At 41.3% G+C, this 24,879-nt stretch overlaps 1 protein-coding gene across 4 annotated transcripts in view; it reads left to right on the top strand.

Annotated features, from left to right (window-relative positions):
* The first annotated feature begins 3,327 nt into the window (after positions 1-3,327).
* USP33 (ubiquitin specific peptidase 33) overlaps positions 3,328-24,879 on the top strand; it is a 70,699-nt gene continuing 49,147 nt past the window's right edge. For 2 of the 4 annotated variants that reach the window (XM_003892097.3, XM_009211275.2), the window contains exon 1: positions 3,328-3,557. The gene's annotated coding sequence lies outside the window, so the exon portion shown is untranslated. The remainder of the gene's footprint in view (positions 3,558-24,879) is intronic. The other 2 variants (XM_009211256.1, XM_009211249.1) reach the window with 1 other exon arrangement.

Genomic DNA, 24,879 nt, shown 5'->3' with positions numbered 1-24,879 from the left:
CTCTGTTTCCCAGGCCCAAGTGATTCTCCTGTCTCAACCTCACGAGTAGCTGGGATTAGAGGCACCCCCCATCATGCCAGCTACTTTTTGTATTTTTAGTAGAGTGTGGATTTCACCATGTTGGCCAGGCTGGTCTTGAACTCCTGGACTCAAGTGATCCTCCAGCCTAGGCTTCCCAAAGTGCTGGGATTACAGGCATGAGACACTGTGCCTGACCTAGCATCATTATTCTTTTTTTTTTTTTAGATGAGCCAACACACCTGGCCTGGTGGACTTTTTAATTACGTGACAGTGAGTGGAAAAGCAAAAATGCATTGCCTAAGGTTTCTTTTAAAATATAATTTTCTCTTTTTCTTTTCTTTCTTTTTTGTTTTTGTTTTTGTTTTTTGAGAGACAGGGTCTTTCTCTACTCTCCAGGCTGGGGTGAGGTGGCACAATCATGGCTCATGGTAGTCCTAATTTCCTGGGCTCAAGTGGTTCTCCCACCTCACCCTCCATAGTAGCTGGGACTATAGGCATGATCCACCATGCCCAGCTAATTGTTGCATTTTTTTGTAGCGACAGGGTTTTGCCATGTTACCCAGGCTGGTCTTGAACTCTGGGCTCAAGCAGCCGTAGCTTCCCAAAGTGTTGGGATTACAGGCATGAGCTACTGCGCCCAGCCCAAAAACATATTTTATTTTATTTTATTTTGAGATGGAGTTCTGCTCTTTTTGCCCAGGCTGGAGTGCAGTGGTGCCATCTCAGCTCACTGCAACCTCAGCCTCCCAGGTTCAAGTGATTTTCCTGCCTCAGCCTGCCGAGTAGCTGGGATTATAGGTGCCCGCCACCACACTCAGCTAATTTTTGTATTTTTGGTAGAGATGGAGTTTCACCATGTTGGCCAGGCTGGTCTCGAACTCCTGACCTCAGGTGATCCGCCCACCTTGGCCTTCCAAAGTGCTAGGATTACAGTCATGAGCCACTGTGCCTGGCCCAAAAACATATTTTAAAGCCCCAGCTTAAATTAGGGTTTCTCAATAGTGGCACAAATGATGCCTGGGACTCTCTTGTAACATCAATGCAAAGGAATGTGACTAATTCTTTCTCCCACCAATCTTCCTCAGAAATATTGCCAACTATCAACTCAGGGGACAAAACCACCCCCAGTTGAGTGCCAACAAGTTTTTGAGTCCTTCAATGTTAGGCTCTGGGAATATTATGAATAAGATAAATAGTCACTGCTCCCATTGAGGAGTTCAGGAGAGACAGGCAAAAAATTAAGTACACCAAAAAATTTAAGATAATTACAAATTATAATATATTCTCTAAAGGAAACAAGCAGGATGCTGAAATGGGAAATAATGGGGTGAAGAGTGCTGTGTTAAACAGAGAATATCTAGGTAGGAGTTAGCCAGGTGAATGAAGGATAGAGGTTGGGAGCATCTGTAAAATTGTCTCTACGGAAACAGCATTCACAAAGTTTTATTTAGTATCAGGTACATAAGCACCAAAATGTATATTTTCTACATTGCTATTTTTCATTTGCCATTACTCAGTTACAAAAATGAGAAAGTATTTGTTTTTGATATGACCATTCAATTGTCTTCCTCCCTCCCTGTTTCTATCTCTCCTTTTCTTTTCTTCTTTTTCTTCTTACTCTTCATTTCTTCTTTTTTCTCCCTTTCATTAGAAGAGACTTCAGTACCCGGTCTGATGCACAACTCTAAGTTGTACTATTTACATTATATTCTCCATGAATGGCACCTCTAGAATTCTGCTCCAGAATCAGTGTGACTCAGCTGGGTGTCCACATACCCTTTAGAATTCTACTCCAGAATCAGTGACTCAGCAGGGTGTCCACACTTTGGAATGTATAATCTATTCTCTAAAGGGGATGTTGATTGATTTATTTCCTAATGATAGTGTTCTTCCTTATAAGCCATTATAAGCCATCAGGAAATATTGTTTGAAGAAAAGTAAAAGGTAAGCAATCTGGACTGTGGGATAAAAGGATAAATATAAATACCCAAGGGCGAGAGGCAGGAATTCACCCAAGTTAAAAGTGGGAGAGGTATTACATTGTATTCTATCAGAGTGCATTTGTTTCGTGAGAACTTGTCCACTGCAAGGACTTCACTTGGTGTCCACCTGAGAAGTACCTGCCTACTATTATCTAGGCACTAGTCTCGAATTCCCGATCTCAGGTGATCTGCCTGGCTGGGCCTCCCAAAGTGCTGGGATTATAGGCATGAACCATGGCGCCTGCCTGTGAAACTTCTATTCTGTGAAATTTCTATTCTCCTCAGTGAACCCAGCATAGGCGATCATTTGTGGTGCAAACTGAGGCCTGAGTGTCAATGCCTACATAGAATTTTGTATCATGGCTAATTTATTTCATTTTTACCATAAAAATAAGTAGAAGCTTTTATATTTTCTACCTATTCCAATGGAGATTGAGCATCTTGCATGATACTTGGGTACATGCTCCCATTTTGGAGACCAAAAAGTCAGATGTCATGAGACAGATTGAAACTGGCAATTTTAACAATTTTTAAAATTAATTTAACCTTTTTTATTCATAGATTTAAACTTCAATCGAGTACATTTTAACAGTTACATAATTAGAAGGCAAGACTCCTTCAATGCTCCAGGCACTAAGCAGATACTAAGGTTTCAATAAATATTTGCTTTGATCCTCTTGATTTTGACCTAAGGGGAAAATAGTGAGATAAATTTCTTCTTTGCATAGATGGAAAAGGGAAACATAACTGCTTTCAGAGAATCTAGGTCCTAAGAAGTTGGGGGAAGACAGATGAGAGGAGGAAATACAATGTTGAATTGGGATAAGTTAAGTCTAATATTTCTTTGCACAAGGTTGGAAACCTGAGGCCCTTCAGTGGCCAGCCTTAATGCAGTTTTGTAATGCATCGAGACAAGACCTTATAATGGTCGTAGTGTGTGACTGTGAAAGAGGAGGAGAAAACATGTAAAAAACGAAAAAAAAAAGCTCACAGCCTCAAACTGCTGCACATACTGTGAGTACTCTGTACAGTGAGTTTTTTTTTTTTTTTTTGAGACGGAGTCTCGCTCTGTCGCCCAGGCTGGAGTGCAGTGGCCGGATCTCAGCTCACGATAGTCTCGATCTCCTGACCTCAGGTGATCCACCCACCTCGGCCTCCCAAAGTGCTGGGATTACAGGCTTGAGCCACCGCGCCCGGCCTGTACAGTGAGTTTGCAGTCAGAACGGGGAGCCGGCCTGGGTCCCCGCACCTGGGCCTTGCCCCCGTGGCCCCGCCCCTGGGACGGGCTCCTTTCGAGGCTCCGCCCCCACCTCCCCTGACGCCCGAGACGCCTGCGGCGACCCCGGAGACACCGGAAGGAGCCGTGGCTGCTGCGGGAAGTCGCCGGTTCGGGAGGCGGACACCCCGAGGGCAGCGCTGCGGGGCCGTTTTCCGGCCCTCCTGACGCGACACTGCCCCTCTACGAGGGCTGAGAAGGAAAAGAGGAGCTTGCGGAGGTGCGGCTGCAGGCCGCTGCTGGTCGCGCTGGCGGGTCCCACAGGCCAGGCCGTAGAGGTGAGCGCGGCGCTGCTGGGAGGGGCGCGGGGCCGAAGGGCGTTTCGCTCGCCTGCGGGGGCCGGTCTACGTTCTCGCTTCCGCGCGCCAGGGCTGCGGCCGCTGCAGCAGCCTCTTTTTCTTGGTCCTGGGTGGTAGTGGGTGCGCGGGCGGGAAGAAGGCCTCGGCCCCTCGGTGCTCTGCGTTACGGAGATAATCTAGTGGTCGCCCTGTCAGGGGTCGGTGGAGGCTGGGAACCGGTCGTTGATTTGAGGAAGGGTCCTCAGGGATTCTTTCCTGGAAGCGGGAGGGGCAGGTGAGCCCGAGAGAGGGGGGCTCTGCTCCCTTCCTCGGTCTCCCTACTCAGGCTTGCCAGTCCCTCTCGGTGGGCGACGGAGAGCCCTGCAGCACGCCGGCTCCTGGATTCTGGTTTCGCTTTGCGGCGCTGTTGAGGGGGCTGGCCCCGTTTTTTGTTGTTGTGAACGGAAAAACCGAGGTGTCATCGTCCCTGGAATTTTTCTTCGACCATTGTTTGATCCTGATTGAGAGGTTACCCCTTACCTTCTGTCCATCTGCAGCCTTTGTTTGGTTGAAAGATCCATAGTGTGTGGTTTCCCAGATCTTTACTTATATTTCTCATATACAAAACGCTCTTCATTTGAGTATTTACAGGGTTTTACGTGGAGCTGTTGGACGATGAGATTTTCCTGGGTGTTTTGCACTCAAGTACAGTTGGAGTTTACATTCTCATAAAATCAATATTAGGCCTGGAAAATTGAGCCAGAGGGTGAAATATTGGCAGGAGCATAGACTTAAATTGAGGGCGAATTTTACTGTAACGATCTCTAGGCCTTTTGCTTACCAAATATGTGGATTTCGAGAATCTTTAAGTTTAATCAGATTATTTTCCTTTAAGAAAAACGTTACAAAAAGTACGAGGCCGTCCTAGTTCCTTTTCTCTTACTGTCTCATCTGGAAAGGTCTGACGAAGTCACGTTATCTTCATAGGCTGTTTGATTTGAACATAATACAAATATTGTTGGTGAATTCATGCTATTATAAATAAGGGAGAAAATAGGAATCTTAATGAAAGAATGCTAGTTTTAAGAAAAAATAATAGAAATAGTCACAATGCTAGGAGCTTTGTATTATTTCATTTTTTTGGCAGGATTGAAAGAAAGGTCAGGGCTGGACTCACGCCTGTAATCCCAGCACTCTGGGAGGCCGAGACGGGCTGGTCACGAGGTCAGGAGATCGATACCATCCTGGCTAACATGGTGAAACCCTTCTGTACTAAAAAATACAAAAAATTGCCGGGCGCGGTGGCTCACGCCTGTAATCACAGCACTTTGGGAGGCCGAGGCGGGCGGATCACTAGGTCAGGAGATCGAGACCATCCTGGCTAACATGGTGAAACCCTGTCTCTACTAAAAATACAAAAAATTAGTCGGGCGTGGCGGTGGGCGCCTGTAGTCCCAGCTACTCGGGAGGCTGAGACAGGAGAATGGTGTGAACCTGGGAGGCGGAGCTTGCAGTGAGCGGAGATCGTGCCATTGCACTCCAGCCTGGGCGACAGAGCGAGACTCCGTCTCAAGAAAAAAAAAAAAAAAAAAAAAAAAAGAAAGTACAGTACGAAAAATATGATTGGAATAAAATATTTGACCTAATATGTGCAAGAGGGATAGTCTACTTAAGATTGCTTCATATTTATGATCTGGTTTATGGCCAGCTTTCACTTTTTTTCTGTCTTTTCTGAACTTGTTGTAACTTAACAATAAGCAAATCTTTTTATACAACTGCAGTTTAATGACGTTAGATTGTAGTAAATAGGTGATTTTAAATATTTGAAATTCAGAATTAAGGAGATGATGATTCTTACATTTATGTAGTACTATTAGAATTTTCAGTGACCTTTCACTTACACAGTCTTACTTGATCCTCATGCCAGTCCTCTGAGTCCGGAATGCCAAGAAATAAAGTCTTTCCCCATGACAGAAACATTTCAAGATTGTGTAAGGATCAGAATTTCCTAAAGCCTGAAATAATGTTGCCAAAGCAACTTTTGATACAGATTGGGAATTCAGATAGATTAAGATGGGAGCACTGTGAACTATAACATATGACAGACTGAGGACTCTTCACAAGAAAATGAAGTACATAAAATGCTGAAAGACTTTTGGTGAGAAATGTGAAATGTAACCATTTCTAAAAAGGAAGGGAATAAGTAACAGCTCTATTTAGTGTAGTTTTTAAACTTTAAAAGTGTACATGTGTCTGCGGGAGCATTTTGGTAAGTGGGAAAACTCTAAAGACTGTGAGATGAGTACAGTTGCTTTTAACTATCTATAAAAATGCACATGAATTTTGTGCTGTATTGTGTACTGAGAACTAGTCTTTAAGAAGCAATAGGTGTATCAAAATAAATGGTGCTCTCAAATGTTCAGAAGGCTAAGTTAGGTCAATATTTTGAGTCTACCAGGGCAAGGCCCTTTGGAAAACAAAAAGAAAGGAACGTGGTTTCTGCCTTCAAAGAGCTTGTTGTCAAGTGAGGCAGTTTTTTACACAACAATAGCAAATGCCTTATGAGTTTTTTTAAAAGTTCTTTAGGAATTTAGATGAGGTAGACATAACTTGTGATTGGAGCTTGGTGAAGATAGTAGTTGAGATGAGTGAGCTTTGAAAGGTAAATATTGGAGGATATTTATAATGTGAACAGATTAATGAGCTCCTTGAAAGGTACAACTTATATTTGAGAAAACATCGGTAGAACAATTTGGCTGGTATTCATAGTTTATCTAAGTTAATAATAAAAGATAAAGAAGGCAAATTATGAAAGACTTCACTGAAGGTGTTTGATCAGAAGAGGTGTGTGATCCACATGAAAGGAGAATGAGCTGTAATTGTTAGAAGATTGAAACTGGAAGACTGCTGGGGTGGCTTTATGTTAAGCTAGATTGTGACCATTATTTTTGTAGCCCTTATGGTTTCTCTGAAGTGCGTCTTGAACTCGGACCTGAGATGACATGGGTGCAGGTGAGATGCTATAAAGCACAAGTGAGGAACCAGGTAGAATCAGAGAAGGAGGAAAAAAGGTCAATAATGGAAGGCCAACTGGAGGCTGCTTAAGCCTTTGGAGATTTTTGTGTAACTGCCTCAGAGTTTTGTATAAACTCTGAGGAGATTGCTCACTGCAATCTCCACCTCAGAGGTTTAAGCAATTCTCCTGCCTCAGCATCCCGAGTACCTGGGACTACAGGCGCCTGTCACCACGCCCGGCTAATTTTTTGTATTTTTAGTGGAGACGGGGTTTCACCATGTTAGCCACGATGGTCTCGATCTCCTGACCTTGTGATCCGCCTGCCTTGGCCTCCCAAAGTGCTGGGATTACAGGCGTGAGCCACCGCGCCCGGCTACATGAATATTTTTAATGACTATTCCATAATGCCAGTATATTGTTATTTAACTCTTCATCTTGCTCAAAAGTGAGACTTAGAGTGAAAATTATCATCAGCTTGAGACTCTGTTAGAACTCTGTCATATTCATTAATTCATTTCTATTTCCTCTCTCTTGTTCCAGTATTTCTCAAAATTATTTCAGTGAGATAAGGCTAGAATTGACCATATTTTGCCATTCATTATTGTACAGATTTTTAAAAATCTTTGTAGGAAATGCTAATTAATATTTACAAATCTCATTTAGAGGATGTTATTTGGAATGAAGATTGCCAGATTGAAGCTATACTTTAGTATTATTAATTGTGGTAATGTTAAGAATAGATTCTAGAACACATAGGTTGTAGCTAGAGAAATCAGGAGACTGCGTATTTCTCTTAATAGACTTAAGGCTCTCATTAATTAGACTCTTAAGGATCAATGAGACAGATTTTCTAGTAAAAGAGAAATAAAAAGATTAGCACTACATTTCTTTTTCTGTGTTGTGGTTTTGAATGAAAATGAAGAATAATTAGGTAAGTATTATAGGACTTTGTGAGATCTTCAAATCCTCACAGAGGTTTGAATGATTTTATTCTCAGAGTATTTGTTTAAAGGGCAAGAAACAGTTTTTTAAAATGCTTGTCAGCTGATTTCATTCGTGAAAAGTCTCCCTGAACACTTACTATGGATTGAGAATAAAATAAACTTTTCTGCTTGTTGCTGCACTCTTCAGTGATAACTTCCTTCCATTCATCAACTTTTTTGGCTTGCTTTTGTTGGTAGCAATGATAAATATGGAAAGATAAGCCATAAGCTTATTACTTCATTGTATTTTTGCTATTAAATAATTTTAAAGTGTAATATTTAATATGGTACTGCTGGACTAGTACTGGTGGAACCATAGTCTAGATTGAAACTGTTGAAAGACAAATCAATTTTTTTTATAATCATAGAATCTTAATTCTGAGTTTTTAGTGCAAAGTGCTTGCTGTCCTTTGAAACACCTCTGACAGTTATCCGACCTCTGCGTAACAGTTATGGGGAACATGCTCCTTCCATGAAAGTTCATCTATATTTGAACCAAAGTCTTCACCATCGATTGGATATGCTGTTCTGACTTTCTCAAGTTGCATAGAAAAGAAAGGATCCCTTTGGTCATCATGTTCAATTGGAACATGTGTGTCAAGTCCTGGAATCTTTTGCCTTCTGCTGTTTAGACATCCATGCTTTCAGTTCATAATGATTGACATTTACTGAGTACTTAACTATATCACCCTCTTCTAAGTACTTTATGTATACTAATATATAATATGTAATTATATATTAACATGTATAATTATATAATTGGTTAAAGTATTATATATTAATCTTCCCCAAAACTCTATGAAGTAGATATTTGTAATTAGATCAGTTATTTAGATGAGGGAACTAAGGCAAAGAGAAGAAACTTACCACTGGTCCCAAATCTAGGAGAGTCTTGCTCCAGAAACTTGACTCTCAGCACAGTGCTATCTTACAAGATACAATTTTCAAATTATTTCTTTTAAGATTTTCTATGAGAGGCACTTTTATTCTATAGCTTTTAGTATTCTTCTTAAATAAAATACTGTATTCCAGATATAATCTGCTTAGTTTATGAGTACATTAAGAGTGGCTACTCTTCTTTTTTAGAAAATTATTTTTCTTTTCCCCTTTTCACTATTCAGTTAAAAAATTATTTTTTTTTGTAAAGATGGGGAGTGGGTATCACTCCGTTGCCTAGGCTGGTCTTGAACTCTTGGCTTCAAGTGATCCTCATGCCCCTGCCTCCCAAAGTCCTGGGATTACAGGTGTGAGCCACTGTACTCAGCAAGACTGGTTACTCTTTTTATTCTGAAACCATGAAACGTATTGTTCTGTTGATTAATTGAGTAGGAATTGCTACTTCTTCAAGGGTCTATAATCCAAATACCTGCCCCTTTTTTTGTTCTCAGTTTATATGGTAGATTCTTTGAACCCTAATGTCGAATATCACATCCATCATTATTAAATTTCATCCTGTTAATTTTAGCTTATTTTTTTATTTTTTTGAGACGGAATTTTGCTCTTGTCACCCAGACTGGAGTGCAGTGGCATGATCTTGGCTCACTGTGACCTCCTCCTCCCAGGTTCAAGCGATTTCCCTGCCTCAGCTTCCCAGGTAACTGGGACTACAGACGCGCACCACCACGCCCTGCGAATTTTTTGTGTTTTTAGTAGAGACGAGGTTTCATCATGTTGGCCAGGCTGATCTCGAACTCTTCACCTCAGGTGATCCACCGGCCTCACAAAGTGCTGGGATTACAGGTGTGAGCCACCGCACCCGGCCAATTTTAGCTTATTTTTAAAAAATAGCTTAATTTTTCTTTAAAAACTTATTTTTATAATTTTAAGTTTATATTTTACTAGCCTGCCTTCTGTAGCTTTATCCAGGTTATTGTTAAAAATATTGAACGGTTCTGACACCTACTAGTGAAGACCTCCTGCATTCATATTAATCTTATATGTAACTATTAAATAGCTACCAATCCTTCTGACATAAATTTTTTTCTCTGTAATGCGAATCTGACTTTTTATGAAGAGCTTTACTTTTTGGAATCGACTAGGCAATGGAATTCAGGCAGTTTCTCAATATTAAAAGCTCCTCCTCAGGTTACCAACTATGTCCTAATGTGTAATTATTATATTAAGGCCGGGCGCAGTAGCTCACTCCTGTAATCCCAGCACTTTGGGAGGCCAAGGTGGGTGGATCACTTGAGGCCGGAAGTTTGAGACCAGTATGGGTAACATGGTGAAACTCCGTCTCTGCTGAAAATACAAAAATTTAACTGGATGTGGTGACACATGCCTGTAATCCCACCTACTCAGGTGGCTGAGGCATGACAATTGCTTGAACCTGGGAGGGAGAAGTTGCAAGTGAGCTGAGATTGTGCCACTGCACTCCAGCCTGGGCGACAGAGTCTTAAAAAAAATATTATATTAATAACGTGGTTCCCTGTGCTTTTCCTAATATTAAAATTTGAATAGCTGATTATCTTCTATTAGGATAAGGGGTCAGAATTTCAAGCTGAAATTTGGAGATTGTACTACTAAAATATTCCCCCCTTAAAAGTAATATCTTCGGGCCGGGCGCGGTGGCTCAAGCCTGTAATCCCAGCACTCTGGGAGGCTGAGGCGGGTGGATCATGAGGTCAGGAGATTGAGACCATCCTGGCTAACATGGTGAAACCCTGTCTCTACTAAAAACACAAAAAATTAGCCAGGCGTGGTGGCAGGCGCCTATAGTCGCAGCTACTCGGGAGGCTGAGGCGGGAGAATGGCGTGAACCCGGGAGGCGGAGCTTGCAGTGAGTCGAGATCACACCACTGCACTCAAGCCTGGGTGACAGAGCAAGACACTGTCTCCAAAAAAAAAAAAAAAAAAAAAAAAAAAGTAATATATTCAGAAGCAGTTCTGTTTTGTTTTTGAGACAGGGCCTAGCTCTGTCACTCAGGCTGGAGCGCAATGGTGTGATCACAGCTCACTGCATGCAACTTCTGCCTCCTGGGCTCAGGTAATCCTCCCACCCACCTCAGCCTCCCACCCACCTCAGCCTCCTGAGTAGCTGGGACTACAGGCGCATGCCACCAGGCCTGGCTAATTTTTGTATTTTTTGGGGGGTAGAGACAGGGTTTTGCTATGTTGCCCAGGCTGGTCTTGAACTCGTGGACTGAAGCAGTCCTCCCACCTCAGTCTCCTAAAGTGCTGGGATTGCAGTTGTGAGCCACCATGCCCAGCCCGGAAGCAGTTCTGAATTTACTTTAATGCAGACGAGCAATTGAGCCACTGCAGCTGTACATCATAGAGCATGAGTGCAGTCGTTTTCATCTGGAAAAATTTTCAGTGGTGTTACTGCCATCATTATTGGTGAGAAAACTAACAGTAGTCCAGTTAGTGTGGCAGATAGAGGAAAAAGCTGCCAGACACAAGATTACAAAGATAAGGACAAGGCCGGGCGCGGTGGCTCACGCCTGTAATCCCAGCACTTTGGGAGGCCGAGACGGGCGGATCACAAGGTCAGGAGATCGAGACCATCCTGGCTGACACGGTGAAACCCCGTCTCTACTAAAAGTACAAAAAACCAGCCGGGCGAGGTGGCGGGCGCCTGTAGTCCCAGCTACTCGGGAGGCTGAGGCAGGAGAATGGCGTAAACCCAGGAGGCGGAGCTTGTAGTGAGCCGAGTGGGCGCCACTGCACTCCAGCCTGGGCGACAGAGCAAAGACTCCGTCTCAAAAAAAAAAAAAAGATAAGGACAAACTGATAAAATCTTGTGCACTTTTTGTGAGTTCCAACTTGTATGTCACAAGCTTCTGCAGGAGTCTTAGTTTTACAAAATCTACTTCCGTGGATTGGACAATAGCATTTCTATATGCAACCATTTTCTGGTTTTTCTAATGTCTAATACTCATCTCCTGTGACTAAATTATCAGACAAGAATGGAAGCATACATGCCTTCTTTCTTTTGGTGTACAATATGAGAAGAAATTGAAGTAGCTAAGAGCTCCCATTGTCTTACCCTACTGTATCTGAATACCCTACGCTCAATAAATCTTTGTCAAATAAAGGAATAAAAGAATAATTTTATTACCCTAGTAAATAAACTGAGTAAAAACTAGGTAACAAGAATACTAAGGGTTTTCTATTTTGATAACATTATACTTAATTGTATGGGATACTAAATATCCTTGGGATAAATTGTTAGCCTTTGTTTACATGCACTAATTCTTTTCCTCTTTCTTTCTTCTTTCTTTCTTTCTTTCTCCTTCCTTCCTTCCTTCCTTCCTTCCTTCCTTCCTTCCTTCCTTCCTTCTTTCTTTCTTTCTTTCTTTTTCTTTCTTTCTTCTTTCTTTCTTTCATCAGAGTCTCGTTGTGTTGCACAGGCTGCAGTGGCGCAATCTTGGCTCACTGCAACCTTTGCCTCCTGGGCGCAAGGGGTTCTGCCTTAGCGGAACTACAGGTGTGCACCACCATGCTGGACTGATTTTTGTATTTTCTGTAGAGAGATGGGGTTTCACCATGTTGCCCAGGCTGGTTTTGAACTCGTCAGCTCAAATGATCTTCCCACCTTGGCCTCCCAAAGTGCTGGCATTACAGACCTGAGCCACCATGCCCGGCTGCCCAGCCAATTCTTTTTTTTTTTTTTTTTTTAAATTGAGATGGAGCCTTGCCCTGTTGCCCAGGCTGGAGTGCAGTGGCGTGATCACAGCTCACTGCAACCTCTGCCTCCCGGATTCAAGTGATTCTCCTGCTTCAGCCTCCAGAGTAGCTGGGATTACAGGCACCTACCACTATGCACAGCTAATTTTTGTATTTTTAGTAAAGAAGAGGTTTCACCATGTTGGCCAGGCTGGTCTCAGACTCCTGACCTCAGGTGATCCACCTACTTCAGCCTCCCAAAATTCTGGAATTACAGGCGTGAGCCATCACACCCAGCCCTGCCCAGCCAATTCTTATTAAATTATTTAGATACTACAAAATTAATAACAGAATGGAGATAATTTATGTTTTATTCTTTTTTTCATCTGAGCTATCAGCAGAGAGAATTTATTTTAATCTTGTTTTTTGCTTGAGATTTTAGAAAAAAATATTTATCTTGGAAGTTTCTTTTCAATCCTCTGATCCTATTTCTTTCCTCTGAGGCAACATAGTATTGCCTAAAAAGCAGTAAAAAGAACATCTCAATTTCATTGGCAAACAGCAGAATTTTTACTTTAGAGGAAAATACATAACTTAAATACTTTCAGTAAACAAAGCACTCAATACTCATCTTTAGGGATTAAGAAAATAAAACCAGGCCAGGTGTGGTGGCTCATGCCTGTAATTCCAGCACTTTGGGAGGCTGAGGAGAGTGGATCACCTGAGGTCACGAGTTTGAGACTAGCCTGGCTAACGTGGTGAAACCTCGTCTCTACTAAAAATACAAAAATTAGCCAGGCATGGTGGTACACGCCTGTAGTCCCAGCTATTTGGGAGGCTGAGACGAGAATCGTATGAACCTGGGAGGTGGAGGTCGCAGTGAGCCAAGATTGCACCACTGCACTCCAGCCTGGGCAGCAGAGCGAGACTCTGTGTCCAATAAATAAGTAAATAAAACCAAAGACAAGTAGGATATGGATATTAATGGAATTGAAAACAGATCAGAACAAAAATAGTGGAGAAGATAAATAAATCCCAAAACTGGTTCTTTGCAAATACGAGTGATCTAGATAAACATCTTGTAGAAGAAAAAAATATGGAATAAAAATACACAAGATTAGGAATGAGTAAACACCATAGACCTCAAATACAGGAGACATTAATGGAATCTTTTGCAAATTTTCTTGAGAATATACATGTAATGCTATAATGTAAAGTTATTTCAAGAGAAAATGGATGTTGTTATAGCAAAATGTAAATGAGTAAAATTGACCCAAGAAGTAAAAATGTTAATTGCCCAATCCCCATGAAAGGTTTGGAAAAATGATAGAAGACTGGTCCTTGACAGAGGCAGCATAGCATATGGTTTCACAGCTGAGTTTCATTTATGAAGAACAACAAATCATCATAATAAAAAGGAACTCTCTTCCACGATCAAGAATGCAAAACTAGTCAATGCATTCTGTGAAGCACACATATTTTATCTCTGATAAAAATGCTGCCAATCCTGATTCAAGTACCAGAGGGGGAAAAAAAAAAGGAATGCTGCCAAAAAGAACAGTCTCACTTACGTCTAGAAATGCAAAATTTCTAAATACAGTATTAGCCAGAGTTCATCAAGACCATTTCTTTTTCTTTTTTTCTTTTTTTTTTTTTTTGAGATGGGGTCTCATTCTGTCACCCGGGCTGGAGTGCAGTGGCGCAGTCTTGGCTCACTGCAGCCTCTTCCTCCTGGGTTCAAGTGATTCTCCTGCCTCAGCCTCCTGAGTAGCTGAGACTACAGGCACCTACCACCATGCCTGGCCAATTTTTATATTTTTAGTACAGATGGGGTTCCACCATATTGGTCAGGCTGGTCTCGAACTCCTGATCTTGTGATCCGCCCACCTCAGCCTCCCAGATTGCTGGGTTTACAGATGTGAGCCACCATGCCCAGCCCATCAAGACCATTTCTAATAAAATAAGTAAATTAAAAATAGAGGGAAATTACAGCAAATATCCTAAATGTCAAGAGCATTAAAATTAGAAATTTGATGGGGACGTGGGGATGCCCATGATCACATTTGTATTCAGTATTGTCCTAAGAGGTTCTGGTAAATGCATTGAAACAGTAAAAGTGAATAATAATCCAGTATGTGTGCAGATTTAATAAAAGATAAAGGTAGTATTACAGTTCAGTGGGAAATGAGGAGATTATTTAATAAGTGGTGCTGGTACAACTGTCTACCCATCTGGAAGAAAATAAAATTGAGTTCCTGTCTTAAGATAAATTCCAGATGGATCAAAGCCTTGTAGAAATACAAGGATAAACATCTTGGATATTCTACAGATTTAGTTATACAAACTAGGATAAAGGAAACGTGAAGATAAGAAACTCAGAAGCTATTTTAAGAGGCATATTTAATTTAGTAAAAATTAAAACGTTTTAATGGTAAAGGATACCATAAGAAATTTAATAACAGTATTGACATTAAGACAGACATATTGGCCAATGGAATAGATTAGAAATAGGCTTGGTGCAGTGGCTCATGCCTCTAATCCCAGCGCTTTGGAAGTCCAAGGTTAGGAAGATTGCTTGAGGCTAGGAGTTTGAGACCAGCCTGGTCAACATAGCAAGACTTTGTCTCCACAAAAAAAGTAAAAAATTAGCCAGGTGGCGTGGCTCACACCTCTAGTTCTAGCTGCTTGGAAGGCTGCGGCAGCGGAATTGTTTGAGTCTGGGAGTTGGAGGTTGCAGTGAGCTATGATCATGCCACTGGACTCCAGCCTGAGTAACAGAGCAAGACGCTATCTCTTAAAAAAGCAAGCCCAGAAATAAATCCTTACGTACTGTATATAATCAAATGATTTTTGACAGTGATGCCAAGACCATTCAGTGGGGACAGGGCAATCTTTTCAGCATGGTGTTTACCACAATTAAAAAGGTAGGTAGGTAAGTTTGAAAAAATATTTTGCAATATAGAGGATAGAGAATTAATTTTAAAAGAAGAGGTTATGGACCCAATAGTAAAAAGGGCAAAAGATTTAAAGAAAATTAATAAAAGAACAAATCCAGAAGGCTGTAACATTTATGAAAAGACATTCAAACTTAATGGTTGTCAGGGTAACGTAAATTAAAGTACTAGTGAAATATTATAACATGCCTTTCAAATGACAGAATTAAAAAACAATACCTTTTACTTATAAAGAATAGTGTTGCTGTGCAGAAAATGGTATTCCCTTACATTCTTAATGAAATATAAGTTGGTATAGGCCCTTTGTTTTGTTGTTGTTGTTGTTGTTGTTTTTAGACAGTCTTACTCTTTTGCCCAGGCTGGAGTGCAGTGGCACAATCTTGGCTCACTGCAACTTGTGCTTCCCAGGTTTAAGCGATTCTCGTGCCTCAGCTTGCCTAGTAGCTGGGATTACAGGTGCGTACCACTATGCCCGGCTAATTTTTGTATTTTTAGTAGAGACGGGGACGGGGTTTCACTGTGTTTGTAGTAAAGACGGGGTTTCACTGTGTTGGCCAGGCTGGTCTCAAACTCCTGACCTCCAGTGATCTGCCTGCCTCAGCCTCCTAAAGCTGGGATTACAGGTGTGAGCCACTGTGCCTGACCAGGTATAGCCCCTTTGGAAAGTAATCTTACAAAACCTATTTTTCAAGACCAGCCCATGTAAGGTAATATTCATAATATTTATAAGGATTTTTTTTTTTTTTTTTTGAAGACAGGGTCTTACTCTGTCACCCAGGCTGAAATGCAGTAGCATGAACTGCAGTGTTGACCTCCTGGGCTAAAGGGATTATCCTGCCTCAGCCTCCCGTGTAGCCAGCACTACAGGCATGCACACAATGCCTAGCTAATTTTTTAATTTTTTTGTGGAGGTGAGTTCTTCTTTGTTAACCACGGTTGTTCTCGAACTGTTGGGCTTAAATAATCCCCGTCTCAGCCTCCCAAAGTGTTGGGATTACAGGTGTGAACCACTGTACCTGCCCTATAAGGATGTTTGTTTGTTTTGAGAAAGTGTCTTGCTCTGTTGCCATTTCGACTCACTGCAACCTCCGCCTCCCAGATTCAAGTGATTCTTCTGCCTCAGCCTCCCAAGTATCTGGAATTACAGAGGTGTGTCATCACGCCTGGCTAATTTTTGTGTTTTTACTAGGGACGAGGTTTCACTGTGTTGGCCAGGCTGGTCTTGAACTCCTGACTTCAAGTGATCCACTCACTTCGGCCTCCCAAAGTGCTGGGATTACTGGTGTGAGCCACCACGCCTGACTTATAAGGATGTTTTTATTGGCAGAATGTGGAAACAAAGTGAATGTCCATCAAGGGGAGAATTGATTGAATAATCTGCACAGTGTGTGCATCATGAAGTATTGTGTATCCATGAAAATGACATAGAGGGCTGTTCATTAAATCCTCCCTCACCCTGAATAAGAGAAGGATTCAGAAAAGTAAATGATTACATGTTTGTTGAAGAAATGATGACTGAAGAAGGCTGCGCTTTTTTTTTTTTCCTTGTGTCTGTGCTTTTGTATGATTATGTGAGCATAGAAAAATATTGAAAGGTACAGATTTTATAGTGCAGGTATGCTAGTGATAAATTTTTTCCACTTTTGTATATCTAAAGAGGTCTTTCTTTTCTTTTTTGTAAGATGTTTGTCACGTATGGTATTCTACGTTAACAGGGTTTTTTTTGTACTTTAAAGATGTTGCCCTAGTGTTTTCTGGCTTGTGTTATCTCCAGTGAGAAGCCCTCTGTGCTTCTTTGTTCCTCTGAATATTGTGGGTCTTTGTTGGCTGTGTTTTTTTTTATATTATTATTTTTTAATTATACTTTAAGTTCTAGGGTACATGTGTACAAAGTGCAGGTTTGTTACATATGCCATGTTGGTGTGCTGCACCCATTAACTTGTCATTTACAGTAGGTATTTCTCTTAATGCCATCCCTCCCCCTGCCCCCACCCCACGACAGGTCTCAGTGTGTGATGTTCCCTGCCCTGTGCCCGAGTGTTCTCATTGTTCAGTTCCCACCTGTGAGTGAGAACATGCGGTGTTTACTTTTCTGTCCTTGTGATAGTTTGCTCAGAATGATGGTTTCCAGCTTCATCCATGTCCCTACGAAGGACATGAACTCATCCCTTTTTATGGCTGCATAGTATTCCATGGTGTATATGTGCTACATTTTCTTAATACAGTCTATCATTGATGGACATTTGGGTTGATTCCAAGTCTTTACTATTGTGAATAGTGCTTCAGTAAACATATATGTGCATGTGTCTTTATAGTAGCATGATGTATAATCCTTTGGGTATATATCCAGTAATGGGATTGCTGGGTCAAATGGTATTTCTAGTTCTATATTCTTGAGGAATCACCACACTGTCTTCCACAATGGTTGAACTAGTTTACAGTCCCACCAACAGTGTAAAAACATTCCTATTTCTCCACATCCTCTCCAGCACCTGTTGTTTCCTGACTTTTTAATGATCGCTGTTCTAACTGGTATGAGATGGTATCTCATTGTGGTTATGATTTGCATTTCTCTGACGACTAATGATGATGAGCATTTTTTCATGTGTCTGTTGTCTGTATAAATGTCTTCTTTTTTTTTTTTTTTGAGACAGAGTCTCGCTGTGTCTCTCAGACTGGCGTGCAGTGGCGTGATCTCGGCTCACTGCAAGCTCCGCCTCCCGGGTTCACACCGTTCTCCTGCCTCAGCCTCCCGAGTAGCTGGGACTACAGGCACCTGCCACCACGCCCGGCTAATTTTTTGTATTTTTAGTAGAGACAGGATTTCACCGTGTTAGCCAGGGTGGTCTCGATCTCCTGACCTCGTGATCCGCCCGCCTCGACCTCCCAGAGTGCTGGGATTACAGGCTTGAGCCACCACGCCTGGCCCATAAATGTCTTCTTTTGAGAAGTGTCTGTTCATATCCTTTGTCCACTTTTTGATGGGGTTGTTTGATTTTTTTATTATAAATTTGTTTAAGTTCTTTGTAGATTCTGGATATTAGACCTTTGTCAGATAGGTAGATTGCAAAAATTTTCTCCCATTCTGTAGGTTGCCTGTTCACTCTGATGGTAGTTTCTTTTGCTGTGCAGAAGCTCTTTAATTAGATCCCATTTGTCTATTTTGGCTTTTGTTGCCGTTGCTTTTGGTGTTTTAGTCATGAAGTCCTTGCCCATGCCTATGTCCTGAATGATATTGCGTAGGTTTTCTTCTAGGGTTTTTATGGTTTTAGATCTAACATTTAAGTCTTTAATCCATCTTGAATTAATTTTTTTTTTTTTTTTTTGTTTTTTGTTTGTTTGTTTGTTTTTTTTTGAGATGGAGTCTCGCTCTGTCGCCCAATCGCCCAGGCTGAAGTGCAGTGGTGTGATCTTGGCTCACTGCAAACTCCACCTCCCGGGTTCATGCCTTTCTCCTGCCTCAGCCTCCTGAGTAACTGGGACTACAGGCACCCGCCACCGCGCCCGGCTAATTTTTTGTATTTTTAGTAGAGACGGGGTTTCACCGTGTTAGCCAGGATGATCTCGTTCTCCTGACCACGTTATCCCCCTGCCTCAGCCTCCCAAAGTGCTGGGATTACAGGCGTGAGCCACTGCGCCCTGCCGAATTAATTTTTGTGTAAGTGTAAGGAAGGGATCCAGTTTTAGCTTTCTACATATGGCTAGCCAGTTTTCCTAGTACCATTTTTTAAATAGGGAATCCTTTCCCCATTTCTTGTTTTTGTCAGGTTTGTCAAAGATCAGATGGTTGTAGATGTGTGGTATTATTTCTGAGGACTCTGTTCTGTTCCATTGGTCTATATCTCTGTTTTGGTTACTGTAGCCTTGTAGTATAATTTGAAGTCAGGTAGCATGATGCCTCTAGCTTTGCTCTTTTTGCTTAGGATTGTCTTGGCAATGCAGGCTCTTTTTTGGTTCCATATGAACTTTAGTTTTTTCCAATTCTGTGAAGAAAGTCATTGGTAGCTTGATGGGGATGGCATTGAATCTATAAATTACCTTGGGTAGTATGGCCGTTTTCACAATATTGATTCTTCCTATCCATGAACATGGAATGTTCTTCCATTTGTTTGTGTCCTCTTTTACTTCATTGAGCAGTGGTTTGTAGTTCTCCTTGATGAAGAGGTCCTTCACATCCCTTGTAAGTTGGATTCCTAGGCATTTTATTCTCTTTGAAGCAATTGTGAATGGGAGTTCACTCATGATTTGGCTCTCTGTCTGTTACTGGTGTATAGGAATGCTTGTGATTTTTGCACATTGATTTTGTATCCTGAGACTTTGCTGAAGTTGCTTATCAGCTTAAGGAGATTTTGGGCTGAGACGATGGGGTTTTCTAAATATACAGTCATGTCATCTGTAAACAGGGACGATTTGGCTTCCTCAATTCATAATTGAATACCCTTTATTTCTTTCTCCTGCCTGATTGCACTGGCCAGAACTTCCAATACTGAGTTGAATAGGAGTGGTGAGAGAGGGCATCCCTGTCTTGTGCCAGTTTTCAAAAGGAATGCTTCCAGTTTTTGCCCATTCAGTATGATACTGACTGTGGGTTTGTCATAAATGGCTCTTATTATTTTGAGATATGTCCCATCAATACCGAATTTATTGAGCGTTTTTAGCATGAAGGGCTGCGGAATTTTGTCGAAGGCCTTTTCTGCATCTATTGTGATAACCATGTGGTTTTTGTCTTTAGTTCTGTTTATGTGACAGATTATGTTTATTGATTTGCATGTGTTGAACCAGCCTTGCATCCCAGGGATGAAGCCCACTTGATCATGGTGGATAAGCTTTTTGATGTGCTGCTGGATTCGGTTTGCCAGTATTTTATTGAGGTTTTTTGCATTGATGTTCATCAGGGATATTGGTCTAAAATTCTCTTTTTTTGTTGTGTTTCTACCAGGCTTTGGTATCAGAATGATGTTGGCCTCATAAAGTGAGTTAGGGAGGGTTCCCTCTTTTTCTATTAATTGGAATAGTTTCAGAAGGAATGGTACCAGCTCCTCTTTGTACCTCTGGTAGAATTCGGCTGTGAATCTGTCTGGTCCTGGACTTTTTTTGGTTGGTAGGCTATTAATTATTGCCTCAATTTCAGAGCCTGTTATTGGTCTAATCAGGGATTCAACTTCTTCCTGGTTTAGTCTTGGGAGAGTGTGTGTGTCCAGGAGTTTATCCATTTCTTCTAGATTTTCTAGTTTATTTGCATAGAGGTGTTTATAGTATTCTCTGCTGGTAGTTTGTATTTCTGTGGATCGGTGGCAATATCCCCTTTATCATTTTTTATTGCGTCTGTTTGATTCTTCTCTCTTTTCTTGTTTATTAGTCTTGCTAGCAGTCTATCAATTTTGTTGATCTTTTCAAAAAAACAGCTCCTGGATTCATTGATTTTTTGAAGGGTTTTTTGTGTGTCTATTTCCTTCAGTTCTGCTCTGATCTTAGTTATTTCTTGCCTTCTGCTAGCTTTTGACTGTGTTTGCTGTTTCTTCTCTTGTTCTTTAAATTGTGGTGTTAGAGTGTCAATTTTAGATCTTTTCTGCTTTCTCTTGTGGGCATTTAGTGCTATAAATTTGCCTCTGCACACTGCTTAAATGTGTCCTGGAGATTCTGGTATGTTATGTCTTTGTTCTCATTGGTTTCAAAGAACATCTTTATTTGTGCCTTCGTTTCGTTATTTACCCAGTAGTCATTCAGGAGCAAGTTGTTCAATTTCCATGTAGTTGTGTGGTTTTGAGTGAGTTTCTTCATCCTGAGTTCTAATTTGATTGCACTGTGGTCTAAGAGACAGTTTGTTATAATTTCTGTCCTTTACATTTGCTGAGGAGTGCTTTACTTCCAACTATGTGGTCAATTTTGCTTACAAGAGCTCCTGAAGGAAGCACTAAACATGGAAAGGAACAACTGGTACCAGCCACTGCAGTAACATGCCAAAATGTGAAAACCATCGATGCTAGGAAGAAACTGCATCAGCTAATGAACAAAATAACCAGCTAACAGCATAATGACAGGATCAGATTCACACATAATAATATTAACCTTAAGTGTAAATGGACTAAATGCCCCAGTTAAAAGACTGGCAAATTGGATAAGAAGTTAAGACCCATCAGTGTGCTGTATTCAGGAGTCCCATCTGATGTGCAGACACACACATAGGCTCAAAATAAAGGGATGGAGGAATATCTACCAAGCAAATGGAAAACACAAGAAAAAGCAGGGGTTGCAATCCTAGTCTCTGATAAAACAGACTTTAAACCAACAAAGATCAAAAGGGACAAAGAAGGCCATTTACATAATGTTGAAGGGATCAATTCAACAAGAAGAGCTAACTATCCTAAATATATATGCAGCCAATACAGGAGCATCCACATTCATAAAGCAAGTCCTTAGAGACCTCCAAAGAGAGTCAGACTCCCACACAGTAATAATTGGAGACTTTAACACCCCACTGTCAACATTAGACAGATCAACGAGCAGAAAGTTTACAAGGATATCCAGGACTTGAACTCAGCTCTGCACCAAGTGGACCTAATAGACATCTACAGAACTTTCCACCCCAAATCAACAGAATATACATTCTTCACAGCACCACATCGCACTTATTCCAAATTTGTTTTTGTTTTTGACACAGGGTCTTGCTGTGTCACTCAGGCTGAAATGCAGTGGTGTGATCACAGCTCACTGTAGCCACCATCTCCTGGGCTCAGGTGATCCTCCCACCTCAGCCTCATGGGTAGCTGGGACTATAAGCACGTGCCGCCATGCCTGGATGATTTTTTTAAATTTTTAGTAGAGACGAGGTCTCACTATGTTGCCCAGGCTGGTCTCTAACTCTTGAGCTCAAGGAGTCCTCCTACCTTGGCCTCCCTAAGTGGTGGGATTATAGGCATTAGCTACTGTACCTAGCCTGTTGGCTACTTTTTAAGATTTTCTTTTTTTTTTTTTTTTTTTGAGATGGAGTCTGGCTCTGTGGCCCAGGCTGGAGTGCAGTGGCCGGATCTCAGCTCACTGCAAGCTCCGCCTCCCGGGTTTACGCCATTCTCCTGCCTCAGCCTCCCCAGTAGCTGGGACTACAGGCGCCCGCCATCTCGCCCAGCTAGTTTTTTGTATTTTTTTAGTGGAGACGAGGTTTCACCGGGTTAGCCAGGATGGTCTCAATCTCCTGACCTCGTGATCCGCCCATCTCGGCCTCCCAAAGTGCTGGGATTACAGGCTTGAGCCACCGCGCCCGGCCAAGATTTTCTTTTTATTACTAGTTTTAAGCAATTTGTTTTTGATGTGCATGGTGTAGTTTGTGTGTTTTGTGCTGAGTTTAAATTGCTTGTGGATCTATAGGGCTCTAGTTTTCATCAAATTTGAACATTTTCCCCCATATCACTGATGTTCTGATTTAATTTTTAAGATTAAGATTTATTCTATCTTTGTTCTGTCATCGGTCCTATTTCTTGGTTTCTTCTTTTTCTCTTCACTGTGGGTCAGATTTTTCTTCTTAGATAGCCTGTCATTTTTTGTTGGATGCCAGTCATTGTGATTTTCACCTTGTTGGGTACTGAATTTTTTCATTCCTTTAAATGTCCTTAAGCTTTGTTCTGAACACAGTTCCTTCAGAACAGTTTGATCCTTTTAAGACTTCTTTTTGAACTTTTTTTTCTTTTTTTTTTTTTTGAGTTAGTCTTGCTCTGTCCCCAGTCTGGATTGCAGTGGCGTGATCTTGGCTCACTGCAACCTCCGCCTCCTGGGTTCAAGCAATTCTCCTGTCTCAGCCTCCTGAGTAGCTGGGACTACAGGTGCACACCACCACGCCTAGCTGATGTTTATATTTTTAGTAGAGATGGGGTTTCCTTGGCCAGGATGTTCTCGATCTCCTGACCTCGTGATCTGCCCACCTGGCCTCCCAAAGTGTTGGGATTACAGGGTGAGCCACTGCGCCTGGCCCTTTTTGAACTTTTTTAAAGGCAGAACCAAAGTAGCCTTTAGATTAAGGATAATTTCTTCCCATTATTGAGGCAATGCCTTTCTGAGTACTTTATTTCCTCTATTATGGTGTCTTTCAACTGTGGCTGATGAGAATACAAACAACCCTTAAAGGCTTTGAGAATTGTTTTACCCAATCCTTTTCTGTGGTTTTTTCCTCTGGGTTGGGGTAGTCTAATCACATGGCATACACCTGTAGTTGTAGCTACACGGGAGGCTGAGACAAGAGGATGGTTTGAGACCAGGAGGATGAGGCTGCAGTGAGTTGTGTTTGCCCTGTTGTACTACAGTGTGAGTGACAGAATGAGGCCCTGTCTCAAAAGAAAAAAGAAATGTTTGTACTATTAACCCTAAGAGTAGTTCCTGGTGAAGTTTGTGCATTGCAGTGTAATAGTGAATTATTTGGTTTGATTTTGTTCAACTTTTTTTTAACTTAAAAAAATGTATTTACACAAACCTGCATGTTGTGCACATGTACCCTAGAACTTAAAGTGTAATTAAAAAACGTATTTACTAATGTGTTAATATTTCTGCAAATTTATTGCAATGGGTTTAAAAGGCAGACAGAGGCTAGGCTCAGTGGCTCACACTTGTAATCCCAGGACTTTGGGAGGCTGAGGCAGGCAGATCACCTGAGGTCAGGAGTTCGAGATCAGCCTGACCAACATGGAGAAAGCCCATCTCTACTAAAAGTACAAAAAAATTAGTCAGGTGTGGTGGCGCATGCCTGTAATTCTAGCTACTTGGGAGACTGAGGCAGGAGAATCACTTGAACCTGGGAGGTGAAGTTTGCGGTGAGCTGAGATCACGCCATTGCACTCCAGCCTGGGTAACAAGAGTGAAACTCTGTCTCAAAGATAAATAAATAAATAAATTAATTAATAAAAGGCAGACAGACACTCTTATATAAGCTATAGGGTAACAAAGGGGTTGTATGTAGTTGTAAAGTATTACATAGACCTGCATAGTTTATTGAATAACTTATAAACCACAAAAGAAATTAAATTTACAATGTTTCTGAAGTTCAGACTTTTAAACTGTTTTGTTCTGTCCTAGCAAATTCTTAACTTTTTTTGGGAAAGTGTTCTCAAACCTCAAAGTTGAATTAAGAGCTTGAAAAACCCTGTTAGTGAAAAGATACAACCAAAAGATCTAGAAATACCAAATTAGACTTGAGACCTTTGTTTGGAAATCACTCACTTTACTTGAATCAAACGCTGTGGAATCAGTAAAGTTTGCATCTCTTAGCCTTATATGCAAATGAAGCTAATAATGGCACCTACTTCAGGGGTTATAAAGATCATGAAAATGGGGTTCTCAAACCTGGAGAGATTTTGTTCCCCGGAGGATATAATTTGATACTGTCTAGAGACGCTGGTGATCAGAGCTCAGAGTGGTGGCAGGGCTGGTCTGTCTCTTGTGGATAGAAGCGGGAATGTTGCCAAATAACCTGCAATGCACAGGACAATACCTCACAGCAAAGAATTATCTGACTCTAAGTGTCAGTAGTGCCGGGATTGAGAAACCCTGATGTAATTTAATGCCTATCCTGGTATAAGGCCAGGATACCAGATGATTTAATTTATGCCATCAGTAAGGGGTCCTATTAGTAGAAAAATGAAGCTTTCTACTTGAAGTTTTTTTTTTTTTTCCCAACTGGTAGTCCAGCCTAAGGATTAGGTTTTTTTTTTTTTTTTTTTAGAAAAAGGATGAAAATGCTTCACAATTGAATAACGTGAATATTCCCCCCTTTTATT

The sequence above is a fragment of the Papio anubis genome, chromosome 1, assembly GCF_008728515.1.
Source record: "Papio anubis isolate 15944 chromosome 1, Panubis1.0, whole genome shotgun sequence".
Lineage (NCBI taxonomy): Eukaryota > Metazoa > Chordata > Mammalia > Primates > Cercopithecidae > Papio > Papio anubis.
The sequence above is the reverse complement of the archived record's forward strand: the minus strand, read 5'-3'. Positions and strand labels throughout refer to the sequence as shown.